General features: G+C 36.8%; 1 long non-coding RNA gene across 1 annotated transcript; it reads right to left on the bottom strand.

Moving 5' to 3' along the window:
* Window positions 1–1656: 1656 nt before the first annotated feature.
* On the bottom strand, window positions 1657–2081 carry LOC131223545 (uncharacterized). The gene is made up of 3 exons (XR_009160525.1): window positions 1984–2081; window positions 1795–1902; window positions 1657–1709 (listed from the first exon to the last, which is right to left on the bottom strand). It is a non-coding gene; the product is annotated as an uncharacterized LOC131223545 (long non-coding RNA).
* Window positions 2082–13312: the final 11231 nt, after the last annotated feature.

A 13312-nucleotide genomic window follows, 5' to 3' on the forward strand; every position in this document is an offset into this window, starting at 1 on the left:
CATGAAGGAGCTCCATAATGCAACGGGATGCACTGGATTGCTTCAAGGGGTAATTGGGTATAGGATGAACCCTACTACCACTACAAGAAATACCACTTTTAGCGACGAAAATTTTCATCGCTAAAAGTCAGATTTTCGTAGCTAAAACAATTTAGCGACGAAAATTTTCGTCGCCAACTTCGTCGCTAAAAGACCGACGTGCATGCAATTTAACGGCGAAAAAATGAAATCGTCGCTAAAGAAAGACTTTTAGCGATGAAAATTTTCGTCACTAAAAATCTATGTACGAGACTTTTAGCAGCGAAAATTTTCGCTACTAAAAATTCGCTACTTTTAACAGCGAAACTTTTCGTCGCCAAAAAACTATGAAAAAAAAACTGTGCAAGACTTTTTAGCAGCGAAATTTTTCGCTGCCAAAAGTTTCTGTTTTTAGCGGCGAACATTTAGTAGCGAAAATTTTCGTTGCTAAAATATTGTACAAGACTTTTAGCAGCGAAAATTTTCGCTGCTAAAAGTATTTCTATTTTAACGACGAATATTTTTGTCACAAAGAAACTATACAAAACTTTTTAGCAGCGAAAATTTTCGCTGCTAAAAATTCGTTCCTTTCTAGCGACGATAATTTTCGTTGCAAAAAAAACTGTACAAGACTTTTAGCAGCGAAAATTTTCGCTGCTAAAAATTCGTTCCTTTCTAGCGACGATAATTTTCGTTGCAAAAAAAACTGTACAAGACTTTTAGCAGCGAAAGTTGTCGCTGCTAAAAATTCGTTCCTTTCTAGCAACGATAATTTTCGTTGCAAAAAAAACTGTACAAGACTTTTAGCAGTGAAAATTTTCGCTGCTAAAAGTATTTCCGTTTTTGACGACGAATGTTTTCGTCGCTAAAAAACTTTACAAGCCTTTTTAGCAGCGAATATTTTCGCTGCTAAAAATTACAATACTTTTAGCTACGAAATTTTAAGTTGTTAAAAGTCTTTTTTTTTTTTAATATACCTCTTAAAATTGCGCTCAAAATTCCTGATATACACCTGTTAACAATATATTTCATCATATTCATCCTGATATACACCTATTATACATATATTTCATCATATTCACATTCACATCCATCTAATTAAATTAATTCAAACCCAAACATAAACTACATTCATCCAAACACAAACAATCTAATCCGCACCACATTCATTCAAAACTTAACATAATAAACAAATATATAAAAAAATCACACAGATGAAGGCGGAGGCGCTGGGGCATCAGTGGATAAGCGTGCAGCGATAACCTGAAACATCTCCATCATCCGTCGCTCATGCTCCACCCGCATCTCCTCCATCCTTTTCTCTTGCTCCTCCCTCTGCCTCGCTAGCTGATCTTCCATCTTCCTCTCCTGCTCCTCCCTCTGCCTTGCTAGCTGCTCCTCTATCCTCCTCTCCTACTCCTCCCTCTGTCTGTCCAGCTGATTTTTGATGTCATCGACGACAACCCGTAACTGCTGAACCTCTCTCTCTGCAGTATCAGCTCGGCGTACGGTACTGTCGCCAACGACGATGAATCGGCTGGAGGCAGCTTTAGCGGGTGCCATGAGCTTGGCACCATGGCCAAACCCACACACATATCTAGAACGGATGCCAAGCACCTGACTCAGGATCTCTTGCTCATCCGCTGAGTACCATCGGGAGTGGGCTGACTGCGTAAGGTGTTCATCTCCTCCTGTAATGAAAACATATGAATTTTCATAATAAATGACATTATTATAATTTAATGCAAATAAATTTTACAATGTAAGGATCTTTACCCAAATCTCGCTGGCTCTATGATGTACCCAAGATCCTGTCGACTGCCGACAGTGAGTCCCTTTGTAGAAGTTTACTGGTCCGGGCTCCTGGCCAGTGACGGAATCTCGCTGCGCAATCGAAAAGACAATAGACTTAATATAAATGCATGAAAGAATATATAAACATAATAATTACCAGTACTTTCTTACCATGTCGTGACGAAGTCGTACAAATGACTTTGAACCAGCTACGTGGTTCACTTCTAACATTCCTCTATTGTCAGAATTTATTTTACTCCTCTTCTGAACACGTTATTCGTAATACATTGTTATTAATTGCGAATTTAATTATTACGTTAAGATATCATAAATATGTAAATATTACCTGAAAAGAATCAGACGAAAACCTATCACAATCGGTCACGTGCAGCGGTGCGGACTGTACGGCCTCCTCGTGGCTCATGCACTGCTTGTATTGCCGGTGTAACTTACTGCGGTAATCCTTGAACCGCTCCTTTATCATGTCGTCGACGGCATGAGAGATGTGCGGAACATTCAAATCCAAGTCAAATTTATCCTGTAATTTTGTAAATAATAGATTAAGATAATAAACTTATTTAAAAAATAACTTAACTGTAAATAAACTTTTATAAAATAAATTTTAATTTAATAAAATTTACCTGAAGGCGCTGACGGATGAGCTGCCGCACATCATCTGTCACGTCCCCCCAATGGGGAGTGGTGGGGGGGATCAGATATCGGCATAAGACACCGACCTCCGATGTAAACAACATGGCATTGTCCCCAACAGGTCTAATGCAGTCCTGTGGGAACTCTACCGTCACCCTACCCTCACGCGTAAGTCGCTCTAAAAGCAACCCATGCGTGGGTCCACGTCCTCGTCGGCTGGTCGACGACGCTGTTGCAAAAGAAATATGTAAGTTTAAACATAAACAGAAATCATTAAAAGAAATATACGCCTAGACTTACATGCAGTGCTCGGTGTATGCGCGACTGAGGGATCAGACGCCTGCGATGCAATATGTGACGGCGAGCTGGCTTCGTCACTTCACGAGTAGAAGGGGTAGATCCTGTGCGCGAACGACGTACTCTCCCACCTGGTGCCATCACTGAATATGTGCGAGCTATGAACTTATAAATTTAAATAATGTCAATACAAGTGGAATATACTAAAACATTATACAAGTAGTGTTGATGGTACAATGCATGTGTTTATGCTTAGAGAGATGATTAAAATATGATTAGACCATTACACTATAATGCAAGCAGAATATAATAAAACTGTAAACTTTAATTTATAATCATTGGAAATTCCATTATACATTATCATTCTATATTAAATACACATATTTCGTTGTAATACGAAACAACTTTGAGGTAAACTATTTGAAGTACTCCCTGCGTAAGCTATCGTATACTTCAGAAGCATATGTCATTTCGTGCCAAGCACTCGACATATTTATAGCCAACATGCCAGTCATAATAGGAGATATCTGGTCTCTTGGGACTCCATTCAGATGTGCAAGTGACAGAATCGCATCTTCCATATCTCGTTTCCCGCAGTTATATATCTCCATCAGCTCTGGAATTTCTTTGAGATAGCATAATCTTTTCTCTGAGTCATCGTCGATATATTCCACTCTACACTCATCGACTAGACCGGGTATCTCTATGGCCCTACCAGAAGAAGATAGGACCGAAACATCCATCTGCAACAGCTGATGAAGTATGTTGCGTGATTCTACTACGCTCCGGTTTAAGGAGGACATGATCAGAAATTGACTCAACTGCAAATATAGATTATAAACAAGTCAATAAAAAGAATTACTCATAACTTGTAATTTTCACGTATACATGGAATACATAAATTATTCGAATTGAAAAATGACATGTAAATCATGTTTACATTTAATAATCGTCGTCTATATCACTATTGCTTAGAGCTATTTCTTCACCATTAGTATCACTGATCAATATTTCATCCTCATTGTCCATAACGTCGTCATCAATGAAACCGCTATCATTTATAATAATATCACGTATTATTGAGGCATCAACATGATCAGGTGGCACATCATCTCTACTAATTGTACCACATCAATATTAACACTTGAATCAGTCCCTGTATCCCTAGATGGCATGTCTTCTTGATATGCTTCTTCAACCTTAAATGTGTCATTTCTCCCGTCCTCGCTATCTTCAACTTCTGGTATGGGAACGTCAAATACAGTCTGCGGTTTTGAGAAGCAATTCCCAAGATGTATGTGTGTTTCAATGGTCATCTGTACCTTGAAAGCATTCAATGGAAGGTAAAGAAAGCCTAAACCATTGGAGTGGCCTGGCCATTTGGACAGGCCGTGTTTATGTATTTGCTCAAAATTAATGGAGCAGACCCGGATGTGCGTCGGAGCTATCTGGATGAGCAGGGGTCCCTGGAAGGTGGGAACTGCTGTTATGACCATGATGAAACTGTCAATTTTCTATGGACAACATTGGAGGGGCTTGGCCATTTGGACAGGCCGTGTCTATATATTTACTCGAAATTAATGGAGTAGACCCGGATGTGCGTCGGAGCTATCCGGAAGAGCGGGGTTCCCTGGAAAGAGGGAACCGCTATTATGACCATGATGAAGCAGTCCATTTTTTATGGACAGCATTGGAAGGGGCCTGGCATTTGCGTTGGATGGCCTTGTCTATATATCTGTATTTGCTTTGCAGGGACCATACCATTAACCTAAACCAAAACCTATGACCTAAAACCTTAACCTATAACCTAAACCTCAACCTTAACCTAAACCTAAACCTAAACCTTGACTTAAAACCTAAAACCTAAACCTAAATCCAAAACCTAAATCTAAACCTTAACCCATTCTCAATTCCCTAAACCTATATCTTATAACCTAAACCTAAACCTAAACCTAAACCTTAACCTATACCTATAACCTTAACCTAAACCAAAACCTATGACCTAAAACCTTAACCTATAACCTATAACCCAAACCTATTCTCAAATCCGATTTCCTAAACCTAAACCTTGACCTATTCTCAATTCCCTAAAGCTATAACCTATAACCTAACCTAAACCTATCCTCAAATCCCAAAACCTATAACTATAACCTAAACCTTAACCAAAAACCTATAACCTAACCTACCCTAAACCAATAACCTTCACCTAAACCTAAACCTATAAGTTTAACCTAAACCTAAACCTATAACCTAAAACTATTCTCAAATCCCTAAACTTAAACCTAAACTTATAACCCAAACCTATTCTCAAATCCCTAAACCTAAACCTAAACCTTAAAAGCTTCTCAAATGCCTAAACCTAAACCTACACCTAATCCTAATCTCAACTCCCTAGCCTAAACCTAAACTTAAACTTGAAAACCCAAACCTAAACCCGGTCCCGAACCCGAACCCGATTTCCTAAACCTAAACCTTGACCTATTCTCATTTCCCTAAAGCTATAACCTATAACCTAACCTAAACCTATAACTATAACCCAAACCTATTCTCAAATCCCTAAACCTAAACCTAAACCTAAACCTATAACCTATACCTATTCTCAAATCCCTAAACCTAAGCCTACACTAATCCTAATATCAAGTCCCTAGCCTAAACTTAAACCTAAACTTGAAAACCCAAACCTAAACCCGTTCCCGAACCCGAACCCGATTTCCTAAACCTAAACCTTGACCTATTCTCAATTCCCTAAAGCTATAACCTATAACCTAACCTAAACCTATCCTCAAATCCCAAAACCTATAACTATAGCCTAAACCTTAACCAAAAACCTATAACCTAACCTAACCTAAACCTATAACCTTCACCCAAACATAAACCTATAAGCTTAACCTAAACCTAAACCTATAACCTAAACCTATTCTCAAGTCCCTATCCCTAAACCTAAACCTATAACCTAAACCTATTATCAAATAGCAAAACCTAAACATTTTCCTTTAATGTATTCTCAAATGCCTAACCTAAACCTACACCTAATCCTAATCTCAACTCCCTAGCCTAAACCTAAACCTAAACTTGAAAACCCAAACCTAAACCCAGTTCCGAACCCGAACCCAATTTCCTAAACCTAAACCTTGACCAATCCTCATTTCCCTAAAGCTGTAACCTATAACTTAACCTAAACCCATAACTATAACCCAAACCTATTCTCAAATCCCTAAACCTAAACCTAAACCTACACCTAATCCTAATATCAAGTCCCTAGCCTAAACTTAAACCTAAACTTGAAAACCCAAACCTAAACCCGGTCCCGAACCCGAACCCGATTTCCTAAACCTAAACCTTGACCTATTCTCAATTCCCTAAAGCTATAACCTATAACCTAACCTAAACCTATCCTCAAATCCCAAAACCTATAACTATAGCCTAAACCTTAACCAAAAACCTATAACCTAACCTAACCTAAACCTATAACCTTCACCTAAACATAAACCTATAAGCTTAACCTAAACCTAAACCTAAACCTATAACCTAAACCTATTCTCAAGTCCCTATCCCTAAACCTAAACCTATAACCTAAACCTATTATCAAATACCAAAACCTAAACCTTTTCCTTTAATGTATTCTCAAATGCCTAAACCTAAACCTACACCTAATCCTAATCACAACTCCCTATCCTAAACCTAAACCTAAACTTGAAAACCCAAACCTAAACCCGGTCCCGAACCCGAACCTGATTTCCTAAACCTAAACCTTGACCTATTCTCAATTCCTTAAAGTTATAACCTATAACCTAACCTAAACCTATACTTATAACCTAAACCTATCCTCAAATCCCAAAACCTATACCTATAATCTAAACCTTAACCAAAAACTTATAACCTAACCTAATCTAAACCTATAAACTTCACCTAAACCTAAACCTATAACCTTAACCTAAACCTAAACCTATAACCTAAACCTATACCCAAATCCCTATCCCTAAACCTAAACCTATAACCTAAACCTATTCTCAAATCCCTAAACCTAAACCTAAACCTTAAAAGCTTCTCAAATGCCTAAACCTAAACCTACACATAATCCTAATCTCAACTCCCTAGCCTAAACCTAAACCTAAACTTGAAAACCCAAACCTAAACCCGGTCCCGAACCCGAACCCAATTTCCTAAACCTAAACCTTGACATATTCTCAATTCCCTAAAGCTATAACCTATAACCTAACCTAAACCTATTCTCAAATCCTAAAATCCATAACTATAACCTAAACCTTAACCAAAAACCTAAACCTTAACCAAAAACGTATAACCTAACCTAACCTAAACCTATAAACTTCACCTAAACCTATACCTATAACCTTAACCTAAACCTAAACCTATTCTGAAGTCCCTATCCCTAAACCTAAACCTATAACCTAAACCTATTCTCAAATCCCAAAACCTAAACCTAAACCTTAATGTATTCTCAAATGCCTAAACCTAAACCTACACCTAATCCTAATCTCAACTCCCTAGCCTAAACCCGAACCTGAACCCGATTTCCTAAAGCTAAACCTTGACCTATTCTCAATTCCCCAAAGCTATAACCTATAACCTAACCTAAACCTATCCTCAAATCCCAAAACCTATAACTATAACCTAAACCTTAACCAAAAACCTATAACCTAACCTAACCTAAACCTATAACCTTCACCTAAACCTAAACCTATAAGCTTAACCTAAACATAAACCTATAACCTAAACTTATTCTCAAGTCCCTATCCCTAAACCTAAACCTATTATCAAATCCCAAAACCTAAACCTAAACCTTAATGTATTCTCAAATGCCTAAACCTAAACCTATACCTATTCCTAATCTCAACTCCCTAGCCTAAACCTAAACCTAAACTTGAAAACCCAAACCTAAGCCCGGTCCCGAACCCGAACCCGATTTCCTAAACCTAAATCTTGACCTATTCTTAATTCTTTAAAGCTATAACCTATAACCTAACCTAAACCTATCCTCAAATCCCAAAACCTATAACTATAACCTAAACCTTAACCAAAAACCTATAACCTAACCTAACATAAACCTATAAACTTCACCTAAACCTAAACGTATAACCTTAACCTAAACTTAAACCTATAACCTAAACCTATACCCAAATCCCTATCCCTCAACCTAAACCTATAACCTAAACCTATTCTCAAATTCCAAAACCTAAACCTAAACCTTAATGTATTCTCAAATGCCTAAACCTAAACTTGAAAACCCAAACCTAAACCCGGTCCCGAACCCGAATCCGATTTCCTAAACCAAAACCTTGACCTATTCTCAATTCCCTAAAGCTATAACCTATAACCTAACCTAAACCTAAACCTATAACCTTAACCTTAACATATAACCTTAACCTAAACCTAAACCTATAACTATAACCCAAACCTATTCTCCAATCCCTAAACCTAAACCAAAACCTATAACCTAAACATATTCTCAAATCCCAAAACCCATAACCTAAACCTTAATGTATTCTCAAATGCCTAAACCTAAACCTACAATCCTAATCTCAACTCCCTAGCCTAAACCTAAACCTAAACTTGAAAACCCAAACCTAAACCCGGTCCCGAACCCGAACCCAATTTCCTAAACCTAAACCTTGACCTATTCTCAATTCCCTAAAGCTATAACCTATAACCTAACCTAAACCTATTCTCAAATCCCAAAACCTATAACTATAACCTAAACCTAAACCTATAACCTATAACCTAACCTAAACCTAAACCTATAAACTTAACCTAAACCTAAACCTAAACCTATAACCTTAACCTTAACATATAACCTTAACCTAAACCTATAACTATAACCTAAACCTAAACCTTAACCTGTAACTTAAACCTAGACTTATAACCTTAACCTAAACCTATTCTCAAATCCTAAAACCTATACTTATAGCTGAAACCTAAACCTAAACCTTAACCTTAACCTATAACCTATGCTTACAACCTTAACCTAAACCTATTCTCAAATCCCAAAACCTATACCTATAACCCAAACCTAAACCCAATCTCAAACCCGAATCCGATTTCCTAAACCATTCCCTAAACCTATAACCTAAACCTATACCTATAACCTAAACCTAAAACAAAACCTATAACCTAAACCTAGACTCATAACCTTAACTAAACCTATTCTCATAATCTATAACCTATACTTATAACCCAAACCTAAACCCGATCCCGAACCCGAACCCGATTTCCTAAAACTAAACCTTAACCTATAACCGAAACTTATACCTATAGCCTAAACCTAAACCATAAACTATAACCTAAACCTAGACTCATAACCTTAACCTAAACCTATTCTCAAATCCCAATACCTATACCTATAACCCAAACCTAAACCCGGTCCCGAACCCGAACCTGATTTTCTAAACCTAAACCTTAATGTATAACCTAAACCTATACGTATAACGTAAACCTAAACCTTAACCTATAACCTAAACCTATACCTATAACCTAAACCTAAACCTTAACCTATAACCTAAACTTAGACTTATAACCTTAACCTAAACCTATTCTCAAATCCCAAAACCTATACTTATAGCCGAAACCTAAAACTTAACCTTAACTTATAACCTATATTTACAACCTTAACCTAAACCTATTCTCAAATCCCAAAACCTATGCCTATAACCCAAACCTAAACGTGATCCCGAACCCGATTTCCTAAACGTAAACTTTAACGTATAACCTAAACCTATACCTATAACCTAAACCTATACCTTAACCTATAACCTAAACCTAGACTTATAACCTTAACCTAAACCTATTCTCAAATCCCAAAACCGATACTTATAGCCGTAACCTAATCCTTAACCTTAACCTATAACTTATACTTACAACCTTAATCTAAACCTATTCTCAAATTCCAAAACCTATGCCTATAACCCAAACCTAAACACAATCCCGAACCCAAACCTGATTTCCTAAACCTTAACCTTAACCTATAACCTATACCTATACTTATAGCCTAAACCTAAACCTTAACCTATAGCTTAAACCTAGACTCGTAACCTTAACCTAAACTTATTCTCAAATCCCAAAACCTATACCTATAACCCAAATCTAAACCAGATCCCGATCCCGAACCCGAACCCGATTTCCTAAACCTAAACTTTAACCTATAACCTATAACCTAAACCTAGACTTATAACCTTAACTTAAACCTATTCTCAAATCCCAAAACTTATACTTATAGCCGAAACCTAAACCTTAACCTTAACCTATAACTTATACTTACAACCTTAACCTAAACCTATTCTCAAATCCCAAAACCTAAACTTAAAACCTAAATGTATTCTCAAATCCCTAAACCTAAACCTACACCTAATCCTAATCTCAACTCCCTAACCTAAACATAAACCTAGACTTGAAAACCCAAACCTAAACCCAATCCCGAACCCGATTTCCCAAAACTAAACCTAAACCTTAACCTATTCTCAATTCCCTAAAGCTATAACCTATAACCTATAACCTATAACCTAAACCTAACCTAAACCTATAACCTTAACCTAAACTTAAAACCTAAAACCTAAACCCAAACCTAAAACCTAAATGTATTCTTAAATCCCCAAACCTAAACCTATACCTAATCTTAATCTCAACTCCCTAACCTAAACCTAAACCTAAACTTGAAAACCCAAACCTAAACCCGATCCTGAACCCGAACCCGATTTCCTAAACCTAGACCTTAACCTATTCTCAAATCCCTAAAGGTATAACCTATAACCGACACTTATAACCTAAACCTATAACTGACACTTATAACCTAAACCTATAACCTAAATGTATTCTCAAATTCCTAAACCTACACCTACACCTAATCCTAATCTCAACTCCTTAACCTAAACCTAAACTTGAAACCCCAAACCTAAACCCGAACCCGAACCCGAACCCGATTTTCCTAAACCTAAACCTTAACCTATTCTCAATTCCCTAAACTTTAACCTATAACCTAATTTAAACCTAAACCTTAACCTATTCTCAATTCCCTAAACCTTAACCTATAACGTAACTTAAACTTAAACCTATAACCTATACTTATAACCTAAACCTAAACATATAACCTAAACCTAAAACCTAAATGTAATCTCAAATCCTTAAACCTAAACCTACACTTAATCCTAATCTCAACTCCTTAACCTAAACCTAAACTTGAAAACCCAAACCTAAACCCGATACCGAACCTGAACCAGAACCTGATTTCTTAAACCTAAACCTTAACCTATTCTCAATTCCCTAAAGCTATAACCTATAACCTATAACCTAAACCTGATTTCTTTTCATTTGTCTGGATCACCTCTTATATGTTCTTTCTCTTTTCATTTGTTTTTTTTTCCATAAGATTGTTTGTGTTTGGATGGATGCAGTTTATGTTTGGATGAATGTAGTTTATGTTTGGATGAATTTACATAGTTTGAGTTTAGATGGATGTGAATGTGAATATGATGAAATATATTATATAACACCTGTTATATAATATTTCGTAGGTAAAAGTATTAAGCAATGAATATTTTCCTCGCTAAAAGTCTTATCCTTGTTTTTAAAATTGTTGCGGCCTTTAGCGACGAAACTTTTCGTCGATCAAAGTAACATCCAGGTTTTTTAGCTACGAAACGGTTCGTAGCTAAAAGTAATTTTTTGGAAAATTATTTGTAGCCTTTGGCAACGAAAATTTTCGTCGCTAAAATTCTCATTCACAAATTTTAGCTACGAAAAATTTCGTAGCAAAAAGTAATCGATTCGAATAAGGTGAGAAATTGTTTGTAGCCTTTGGCGACGAATATTTTCGCGGCTAAAAATCTCATCTACGATATTTAGCTACGAAATTTTTCGTAGCTAAAAGTAAATCGTTTGCACCCTTTCGCGGCGAAACTTTTCGTCGCCAAAAGTCTCATCCACGATTTGTAGCTACGAAAATTTTCGTAGCTAAAAGTAATCCATTCCATTGCGTAGAAACGTTTGTTGCAGCCTTTAGCGACAAAAATTTTTGTGGCTAAAAAGCACATCTACAATATTTAGTTACGAAAAGTTTCGTAGCTACAAGTAAAACGTTTGCACCATTTAGCGGTGAAAAATTTCGTCGCTAAACGTCTCATCCACAATTTTTAGCTACGAAAATCTTAGTAGCTAAAAGTAATCCACTCGTTTTTAGGTTGCGGCCTTTAGCGACGAAAATTTTCGCCGTTAAAAGTCTCACCGATGATTTTTAGCTACGAAAATTTTTGTAGCTAAAAGTAATCTATTCGTCTTAGTGGAAAAGGTGGTTGCAGCCTTTAGCGGCGAAAAATTTCACCGCTAAAAGTTTCATCCACATTTTTTAGCTACGAAAATCTTCGTAGCTAAAAGTAATCCACTCGTTTTTAGGTTGCGGCCTTTAGCGACGAAAATTTTCGCCGCTAAAAGTCTCACCGATGATTTTTAGCTATGAAAATTTTCGTAGCTAAAAGTAATCTAATTCGTTTTAGTGGAAAAGGTGGTTGCAGCCTTTAGCGACGAAAATTTTCGCCGCTAAAAGTCTCACCGATGATTTTTAGCTACGAAAATTTTCGTAGCTAAAAGTAATCTAATTCGTTTTAGTGGAAAAGGTGGTTGCAGCCTTTAGCGACAAAAATTTTCGCCGCTAAAAGTCTCATCCATGATTTTTAGCGACGAAAAACTATTTCGTCGCTAAAAGTTACTTTTGGCGACGAAAATGTGTTCTGTCGCTAAAAATTTCGTCGCTAAAAACCCTCTTTCTTGTAGTGTACCCCTTGAATTGATAACTAGATATAACTATGAAACCTATTTTCTTCTTCTTCCCAGCACTAACACAAGCATTAAAATTGATGTTTATATTCTCTAGCAAATGTGAGTTCACATGTCCAGTGTGAAGCATTATATAGGCTTTACAAGAAAAGCAGAAAAAGTTAACCCTGATACTAAATGTAGGAAAACACCCCTACTTTATTTATTTCAGTTGTTTTGTGAGGGTTATTTTGGTCGCTCGAATACATAGAGACTAAAAATAAAAGAAAAAAGCTAAGATCTTCCCATGGTCCGTTCGGCACAGTCAAGACTTGTACAGATTGGTGTTCTCTTTTCTTCCATTACCAAGATGACATGCTTGGAATTACTGGAGAATAATTAGGACATCTATCTTCATTCGCAGCTAATAGAAATGATATTCGAGCATTGCCATAGTTTTGTGAATCCCAAAGCAACCACTAAGACCACAAGAATGCAACTCGTACGCCACTAGCTTTCACAATGAGACCTTTGGATTGCATAGCCTTGTACCATAGAACAGGTAATCATTACATAGCGCAAATTGCATCTCATTTCACAAATAATTCCCATTTGATAACCAATCCTCTGTAAGTGAACCCTTGGACTTTGAAGGTGCCCAAAAATCTTATTAGATTTTATATTCTCTAGCAAATCGGAAGAGTAGAAATAACTGAAAAGCCTTCATTTGGACTTTGAAGGTGCCCAAAAATCTTATTAGAGTTGCTTGTTGTCACAAACCCTTGGCTGGGTA

This window comes from Magnolia sinica, chromosome 13 (genome assembly GCF_029962835.1).
Source record: "Magnolia sinica isolate HGM2019 chromosome 13, MsV1, whole genome shotgun sequence".
Taxonomy (NCBI): Eukaryota; Viridiplantae; Streptophyta; class Magnoliopsida; order Magnoliales; family Magnoliaceae; genus Magnolia; species Magnolia sinica.